The sequence below is a fragment of the Ovis canadensis genome, chromosome 14 (genome assembly GCF_042477335.2).
Source record: "Ovis canadensis isolate MfBH-ARS-UI-01 breed Bighorn chromosome 14, ARS-UI_OviCan_v2, whole genome shotgun sequence".
Lineage (NCBI taxonomy): Eukaryota > Metazoa > Chordata > Mammalia > Artiodactyla > Bovidae > Ovis > Ovis canadensis.
This window is the reverse complement of record NC_091258.1, coordinates 55,915,396-55,924,129: the sequence shown is the minus strand read 5'-3', so window position 1 is coordinate 55,924,129 and position 8,734 is coordinate 55,915,396. Positions and strand designations below refer to the sequence as shown.

Below are 8,734 nucleotides of genomic sequence, written 5' to 3'. Positions count from 1 at the left end.
GAGGCAGAGATTGGGAGTGGTAGGTTTCTGATTCTTTCCTGCCCAAAGCCAACTCACCCTTTGGACTTTTCACTTATGTGAGCAAATGCATTCTCTTTCATTTTTTATAAATTTTTACTGGAGTACAGTTGCCTGGCAGTGTCCTGTTTGCTGTACAGTAAAGTGAATCAGTTCTATGTATACACATGTCCCCTCTTTTGTAGATTTCCTTCCCATTCTTAGGTCACCACAGAGCATTCAGTAGAGTTCCCTATGCTATACAGTAGGTTCTCATTAGTGATCTGTTTCACACATAGTGTCTACGTCAATCCCAGTCTCCCAGTTCACCTCACCCTTTCCCCGCTGCTTAGCACCCATAAGTTTGTCCTCTACATCTGTGTCTTTCTTTCTGCTTTGCACGTAAGCTCATCTGTACCGTTTTTCTAGAATCCATGCATAAGTGATATTATATGATATTTGTTTCTCTCTGTCTAACTTACTGCATTTTGTACAACAGTCTCTAGGTCTACCCACGTCTCTGCAGATTGCACTGTTTCAGTCCTTTTTATGCTTGAGTAGTATTTCATTGTATGTGTGCACCATGTCTTCTTTGTTTCTCTGTTGATGGACATTTAGGTGGCTTCCATGTCCTGGCTGTTGTAAATATCACTGCAGTGAGCACTGGGGTGCATGTGTCTTTTCGAATTATGATTTTCTCTGGATATATGCCTAGGAGTGGGCTTGCTGGCTCATACGGCAGCTCTATTTTTAGTTTTTTGAGGTACCTCCATTACTTTTCTCCATAGCGGCCATACCAATTTACATTTTCACCAACAGTGTACGAGGGTTCCATTTTCTTTTCTTTTTTTTTTTTACAATGTTTCCTCTGACAGGTTACAAGACAAACACCCAGTTTGCCTGAGTTTTAAAAGGTTGTTTCCTTTGCCCCACTTGAATGACCAATAAAGACATAAGTCCAATTGGCAAAGTGAAAGGGGGTGAGGATTCCATTTTCTGAATACAATCTCTTTCATTTCAAGCCTATTTGGGTTGGATTTTCTGTCACTGGTCTCCAAAAGTGTTCTAATTGTTATGCCCACCTTATTCTCTCCGGATGGGTTTTGTCACGAGAATCGTAACAATAATTCTCATGGCCACCCTCTCATGGCTGTTGAGGAAAAAAAAAACAAACCTAAGCTCAAGTGCTGGGAAAATTTCTTTGGCCTGAAGACAACAGCGACAACGGTGATAACAATACTGGCAAAATCCCAGACTTTTCCAAACTTCTCAGCAGTCGCATGGCGGGTTCACACCATCTTCTGTTGGCAAGATGTGGCAAATACCGCAGCTCAGCGGTAAGAGTGAGAAGCCCATGTCCCGAGCAGCTGGGCGGCTCTACTCAGCAGGCTCAGCTCTATTTAAACTTCCCAAACTTTGCTCTGTGTGTGTGTGTGTGTGTGTGTGTGTGTGTGTGCACGCACGTGTAGGAGGGTTTGGACTCTCTTCCTCTTTTGTTATGAAGGAGAACAGGGAGCAGATTGGAACAGGTTGTAACACTTCCGCACGCCCATGTCCCGGTGCTTATTTCATAGTGCCGTCTGCCAATTGGCGTCTGGATCCCGTGCCTCTTTGATTTATGTATTTATTGTAAAGCAGCCAAATTTCAGAGAGAAGAGAGGAGATTCTAATTTAATAGTAAGAGCAAGGTGTAATTTCTTATAAAGGGAGGGAAAGGCACCCACATTCTTATTTGATGTCAGAAAATAAGACTGCTCAAGACTTCTCCCACCCATCTAAAACTTAAGACATAAGATGTGGTTCCACCAAATGATTAGTTCAGTGTTTTATAAGAGATGATCATTTTATTTGTGAATGGAATTTTAAATTAAGTAGGTATTACGTTAGGAAACAAAGACACCCAGAATAAAAAACCCCAACCTTTCAAACAAACAAGCAAGCAAGAAAATCCCTTAAGTCCTTTTTTTAAATGCTCTTTTTCCTTTTTCTTTTTGCTATGCCATGCGGCTTGCAGTATCTTAGTTCCCTGACCAGGGACAGAACCCATGGCCCCTGCAGGGGAAGTGTGGAGTCTTAACCAATGAACTGCCAGGGAAGTCCTAGAAATCCCTTAAACCTTGCTACCAGTCACTATTTTCCCTTTTAAGTTGGTTAAAAATATTATCTAAAGGCTGAGAGTTTGCATGTCAGAGTTAGACACCATTGCACAATGTTAGGGCTGAGATGATGAGCACCTGTGATGGAGCCACTAGGGGGCCTAGATAGGTCTGTGGAATAATTGGAAGGTGAAGCATCAAAGTGGCTACAGGGGTAAACGACCCGCAGAACTCCCCCAGCACCGGGCTGGGCAGGCCTTGTTTGCCTGATTTGCATCCAAAACTCCGAGGGGGTGGAAGTGGTCCCCATCACCTTTCCAGGCATGTTTTCCACCTTGGGTACCACCCTCCTCAGCTTCCCTCAGCATAAATTCATTCTATTAGGCTAAGTGATGCTGTTCAGCAAAAAGAGTCACTGTGTGGTGGGTGTGGGGGCAGTGGGGACCACAAGCAGGGCCTGGGTGAGCAGTGACCTTGTCCCCACCTCCCCCAGCACCTGACACACAGCAGGGGCTCAGTCACTGGGCTGCAACCGTGGGATTCCATTTGTCTGGTTCTGAAATCTGTTTATCTTTACCCTGCCCCACCTCCCTGGCTCTCACTTCTATCGGCACGCATCTATTTGTGTACTGGGGTTCTCATACTCTGCCCATCACTTCTGGGAAGGTTGGTCTTCTTAGATGGGCTGTGACTTCACAGGGGTCGGCTGGGAGTTCATAACCTGGTTCTAGCCCCGAGTGAGTGATGTGGAGGGTATCTCAAACTCCCACCATGCCTCAGTTTCCCCTTCTTTCCAAAAAGCCTTAATAATATTTATTTTTTTATTGCTTATAGATATTATGAAATTAAAATGATAGATGTGAGAGGAATTAGATGAAAGGCCCTATGCAAATTCACCACTGTGATTAGCATTCTTGCTATTCCCTTTAACATTAGGTCCCTAAATGATCACACTCTTCAGTTAAAGACATGATCTGGGAACAGAAAAAGAAATAGAAGCTCCATCTACCTGCAACCTTGGAGTAGAAAAGTCCCCTTATTCTCTTTCCTCTTTTAGAAGAGAACTTGGTGTTATCGGGTCATTGCATGTAAAATGCTTTAAGAATGTGATCTGTACTTCATCATTTTAAAATTCAAACATTCCTGAGCCTTTTTTCCCCTCACCCCGTTCATATTTATCTTCTTGGTCTTGCCTTCATTGGGCACCACATTTGTATTGATAAATTGTAGGTGGTAGGAGATGTATTGATGGGATGGAGACAGTTCAAAATGTAGAGTGCTGTGGCTTTGCATATCATTACACCTAGCTAGCTTTTTGCCTCCTGAAAGCTGTCGATTTGTGCATTATTGCTATTCAGGCTGATAAATGACAGTAATTGTTCTTAAGTTGAAGAGCTGGTTTAATATGCTGTCTGGCCTGGGAATTTCCTGAGCACCAGGGTTAAACTCGCGCTCCACTCGAGCTAGCAAAATGGCCCTTTTTTCATCTCAGACTATAGAGTTAATTGAATTACTCGCTATTCATGCAGTTTGTAGCCTTGATTCTAAAGATATCATGAACGGAAGGGGGAGGGGGAGACTTTCTAGGGGACTCTGGGTAACCGTGGGCCCTGCGTCAAGGACGTGACCCCTTCCCTGAGGGGAAGGCAGTTCGTGTTCTGCAGCGTGGTTTGCTTCCCTGCCCCTCTGTTTGCTCTTGGTCATTTTGGAGGAGCCTTCTGGGGTTCCCCAAACCTAGAGGGCAGCAGGATTCTGGACGATGCAAAGATGATGTCTCAGAGGCTATTTTTGCCTATTTTCTAAAATTTGGAAATCAGAGCACGGAGTTGCTTGCATTTTGTTTTGTTCACTTTTTTAACTTTTGGGTTTTAACACGTACTATGATCTGGGTGAAGTTTAGAGTTGCCACTTAGCTGTGGGGCAGCCCCAAGAAGGTTTCATTCTGTTTTCCTTCCCAGTGACTCAGCTTCTAACCGAACCATTCAATCCAAAGGGCTCACTGCAGCCATTTTGAGTCAGAGGATTCTTCCCTGGGCTGAAGGTGGGGAAGGAATTAACTGCAGGAAACTGGGGAAGAGAATCTGCCTTTCAAGGAATGTCTCATCTGACTCTGGTGTGTGGGCAGAGGTTTCCAGAAAAGTTCACGCAGCAACCTCATCTTTACCCCATCTTCCAGGTATCTCTGGGCTGGTCTTCCAGGTCTCCCCTGGACAGAATGAACCCAAAGACAAACGCAAAGCAAGCAGGAGACGCAGCTTGCCTCATATTTACCCTCTAGCATTGAGATGACTCACAGTACTAACGAGCTTCAAAATTACTGATTTGCTTCTGTTTGGGAATCAGTGGCCACTTCCCCTACTCATGTACCCCTGTCCTGGCCCAAGGTTAAAACCAGGTTATTTCCCCAATTTATTGGACCGTGGCCACACGCTTTCATGTATGCGTTGTCTGGGGCTGCTTTTGCACGGCAGGTGTAGAGTTTAGTAGCTGCAACAGAGACCACAATGCTCTCAAAGCCTGAAGTATTTACTTTCTGAAGATTTATAGAAAATGTTTGATAAACCAGTGCCCAAAAACCATCCTGCTGAGGTTCAAATGCTGCCTTACCACACATAAGCTGGATGTTCTTGAGCAAGTCAGACTTCCTATGCCTTAACTTCCTCATCTGTAAAATGAGAATTATACTGTAGCTGCATATGTTGTTTGTGAGGGCCAAGCAATTCAAATGTATGAAGTGTGCTTAAAATAGTTTGTGGCACATAGTTAGAATTCTATAAGCATTATTTGTCATTGTTATATTTTGTCTCTGAAAAGGTTCAATGAGTACATATTATGCTGGTTTGGAAAATTGTCAGTAACAATCTTTATTAAGTGAGAAAGTAATTGAAAATATGAAATTGATTATCAACACATTGTTTTCTGTAAGTTCCACGAATAAAAATGCAGGGAAAATATTTGCAGGGCAGGAACAGAAATGCAGACGTAGAGAACAGAGTGGTGGACACAGTGGGTGAAGCAGAGGGTGGGACGAGTTGAGAGAATAGTATTGAAATATGTACATTACCGTATGCAAAATAGACAGTGGGAAGTTGCTGTATAACACGAGGAACTCAACCGAGTGCTTTGTGACAGCCTAGAAGGGTGGGATGGGGTGGGGAGTGGAAGAGAGGAGACATATGTATATTTATGGCTGATTCACGTTGTTGTACGGCAGAAACCAACACAACATTGTAAAGCAATTATCCTCCAGTTAAAAAAATGCATAGGGAAAAAAAATCCAGGTTATTTCTCCTATAATTGCTCAAGCTTGTGTAACACTTTGGGGCATTATTAGTGGATAACCCCTGTCTCCCTTTCTCTCTCTAAATGGAAGAAAAGTTTGGTACCAAGTGATGTTCAATGCCCCAGCTGGAAACATTTACCTTGTTTAGATCCAACTTCAGGAAAGTTTGGGATCCTGTCTCTGCACACCCTGTCTTTGATCTCAGTTCTCAAGTGTGCCCACTGAAGCAGGCCTGAGGGATGTGACCCCACCTCAGAATACCTAGAGTATGGAAAGACTCCCATTTAGAGACATTCATCATTTCTCATCATAGGAGCTCATAAAACCCATCTTTTGCTTTCTGACAAGGTATGAGATAATGAAGGAAGACTGCTTCAGATGTAAATCACTTGGATCTGTTGGTAACACTGTTTAGAATTAAATTCATGTGTAATAGAACTTCCGATCAGAAATGAGCAGTTTCCCAGACAAAGCCATCATGAGTTCCATAATTTCATATGGATGCTTCCAACACTAATGGCGCTGGTGCAGTTCACTTGATAATGCTCTGAGCAGAAAAGGGTCATTTTTCCTAGTTTTATAACCATGCAAACGTGACGGCAGATCACTCACTCCGGTTCTTCCTGTCTGGTGTCCCGGAAGAGTGCATCTCACATCTTACCTGGAGAGAGGTGCCCCTCCCGGGGTGGGAGAAAACCCTCCCTGAGGTCAAAGAGTGACCTGCTGAGCCTCCAAGGGCCTGACAACGGTCAGGGTCCCTCCTTAGGCTCTGGGTCTCTGCTGTTGCCCTTCTTCTGTCCCACATCTGGGAAGGGCTGGCTCAGAACCCAAAGTGCTTCCAGAGGCTGGGCTCCTCCAGGGCTTTGTTTGGGCTCATTCACGAAGCCAGTGCCCTCTGCAATAGGATGGGTACTGCTCAGGGCATGTGACGTGTTTAGGTTGCTACAGAGGCATGGCTGTAACTGGTATTGAGTCACATATCATTTTTCCTTCAATCCATTTTCAAGGTTTCTGATTATGTCAAAGAGAAATTCTTTGGTTGTGAAAGTGTTTTTCATACCTGAACTCTCATGTTTGCTAACCTTCTTCTATGAAAAAAACGGAGGACGGGCCTTGGACTCAGAATATTATTCACAGGACAGTATCCAGCTGCAGCAAAAAAACAAACAAACAAAAAAAAGCTACTTTTTATAAAGGTATTTATTTTGTAGTTATGTTTTATTGTGACAAATGATACTAACTTTCCTTTGTGGTAATGACAAAGATTCCTTCTAAATAAATTCCTTTAAATAAGAAGAGTCTGTTTAAGAAGAGTATTATGTAAATATGAGTCCAAATGATGCTGGTTTATGGGAATGATCTTGAAGGTGCCATGTGGATGGTTGTAGTCTGGGAAACTGCCAGATTGCTGCGAGGTGCTGGTGGCAAGAGGGCAGGGCATGTCCCCTGGAACTCTATCATTGCTCAGAACTCGCTGTATCTCAGCACAGATTCAAAACTACTTAAAAAATACCACTGTCTTATCTTCTGTTTGAAAAGGGTATCAACGTTCTTCGTAGAAAATTTGGAATATATAGAAAACACATACTCAAAAAGCAAAGGGAATAAAAGGAGAGAAAAGGAAGGAAGTGAAAAATCTCCTAAGAGCCCTTTTGCCAGAGAAAGCCATTACTAATGTGGTGCTTTATTCTCCTTTGTCTTTCAGCACGTAAACAGAAATGGGGGCTTCCCTGGTGGCTCAGTGGTAAAGCATCCACCTTCTCTGGGTCAGGAAGATCTCCCAGTATTCTTGCCTGGGAAATCCCATGGACAGAAAATGACAGAGAATCTTTGTCATTGCCCCAGAGGGACGTCAGTAACATTTGTCACACATGATGTCTGCTAATTTTATTTTTTTGCCCATTTTCAAATTGGCTTATGTTCTTTAACTGCTGAGTTTTTAGGATTCTTTGTATATTCTAGATGTTAGTTCTCTGATGGATGTGTGATTTGCAACTCTTTTCTCATAATGGGTAGCTTCTCTTTTTATCCTAATCACACGGCATTTGCACAGAAGTTTTTACTTTTGATAAAGTCCATTGTGTCAATTTCTTATACTTTTAAGCTTAATTGTATGCCTGCCTTAGTAATGAGAACCAATGCTGAGTTAAAAATACGTATTTCCTGAGGACCTACTAAGCCCCACACACTTGTTTAAGGTAGGAGGCACTGCAGAAAGAAGAATGTGCTGTTCTTGTTTATATGGAGTTAGACAGATAGTAAAAGTATAATTTCAGAAGTACTTATATAATTGTCTTGGTGAAAAATGGTCTCAAGGAAAAGAGTAGGGATTCTAAGAGGATGAAACAAGAGTGTGAAAAGAACTGTTTCCCTGGAAAAGCATCATTTGCAGAGAATGAGGAAGAGCTGGCCAGATAGAACAAGAGGCGTGGAGAGCAAGAGGCGTGGAGAGCAAGAGGCGTGGGCCCAGGGACGAGCCTTGGAGTGGAGGCGCTGGCGTGTTTGAGGAGTAAGACAGCCTGTGGACGGCAGGTCTGACATCTCTGCTGTGGGGCATGGACCAAGCGGCACTGTGGGCTTCGGCGGCAGTTGGGACTTCACTATGAGACCTGCGGGAGGCAGTGAAAGGTTTCGTAGGATGAAGGACCTTTGTGAACCACTTACTGAGCTTTGCAACAAGCAGCACCATCTTCTTTGTTTTACACAAATCTTAACCTTGCATTCATGTGAAGGGGAAGTTGGATACTTAGATGAGCTGGTGACTTATTTATAGATCCTGAGTTCTAGAAAACTCCGAACTCAAAAACGTCACTCTAGAAATTTCACTTTCTGTCAGGTTATGCAAAATGGTTTAACTCGTGAGGAAGATACCAATACCTAGAGGAGAAGAGGACAGCTTTGGGGTCTTCCCTGGCGGTCTTGTGGTTAAGAATCTGCCTTGCAGTGCAGGGGATGTGGGTTCAATCCCTGGCCAGAGAACTAGGGTCCCACATGCCGCAGAGCGACTAAGTCCAAGCACCGCAGCTAGAGAGTCCACGTGCTGTGAGTCATGTCCCACATGTTGCCTTGGGCCACAGCTAAGCCCCAACACAGCAGCTAAATTAGTTAATTAAAGAACAACAGCCCCGGCAACTTCTGATGTAAGTTAGATGACATCAAGGATGGCCAGAGGGCTGAGGTTTCATGGGTGTACGTTTTGGGGATTGAATCATTTCTGTTGCTTGTTGTCAAATGCTAGGACCTGCTGTGCACTGGGGGAAGGTTAAGGTTGAGATGGGGGTGGGGTGAGGGGGGTGCCTGGCTGTGGACAACAGATTGATATAGATGAGGCTTGGAAGCACATGTGGTGACTGGGTCT

The 8,734-nt window shown here is 43.7% G+C and overlaps 1 non-coding gene across 1 annotated transcript; it reads right to left on the bottom strand.

Moving 5' to 3' along the window:
• Window positions 1-854: 854 nt before the first annotated feature.
• Window positions 855-981, bottom strand: LOC138419844 (small nucleolar RNA SNORA27). Its single transcript, XR_011249101.1, has one exon. It is a non-coding gene; the product is annotated as a small nucleolar RNA SNORA27 (small nucleolar RNA).
• Window positions 982-8,734: the final 7,753 nt, after the last annotated feature.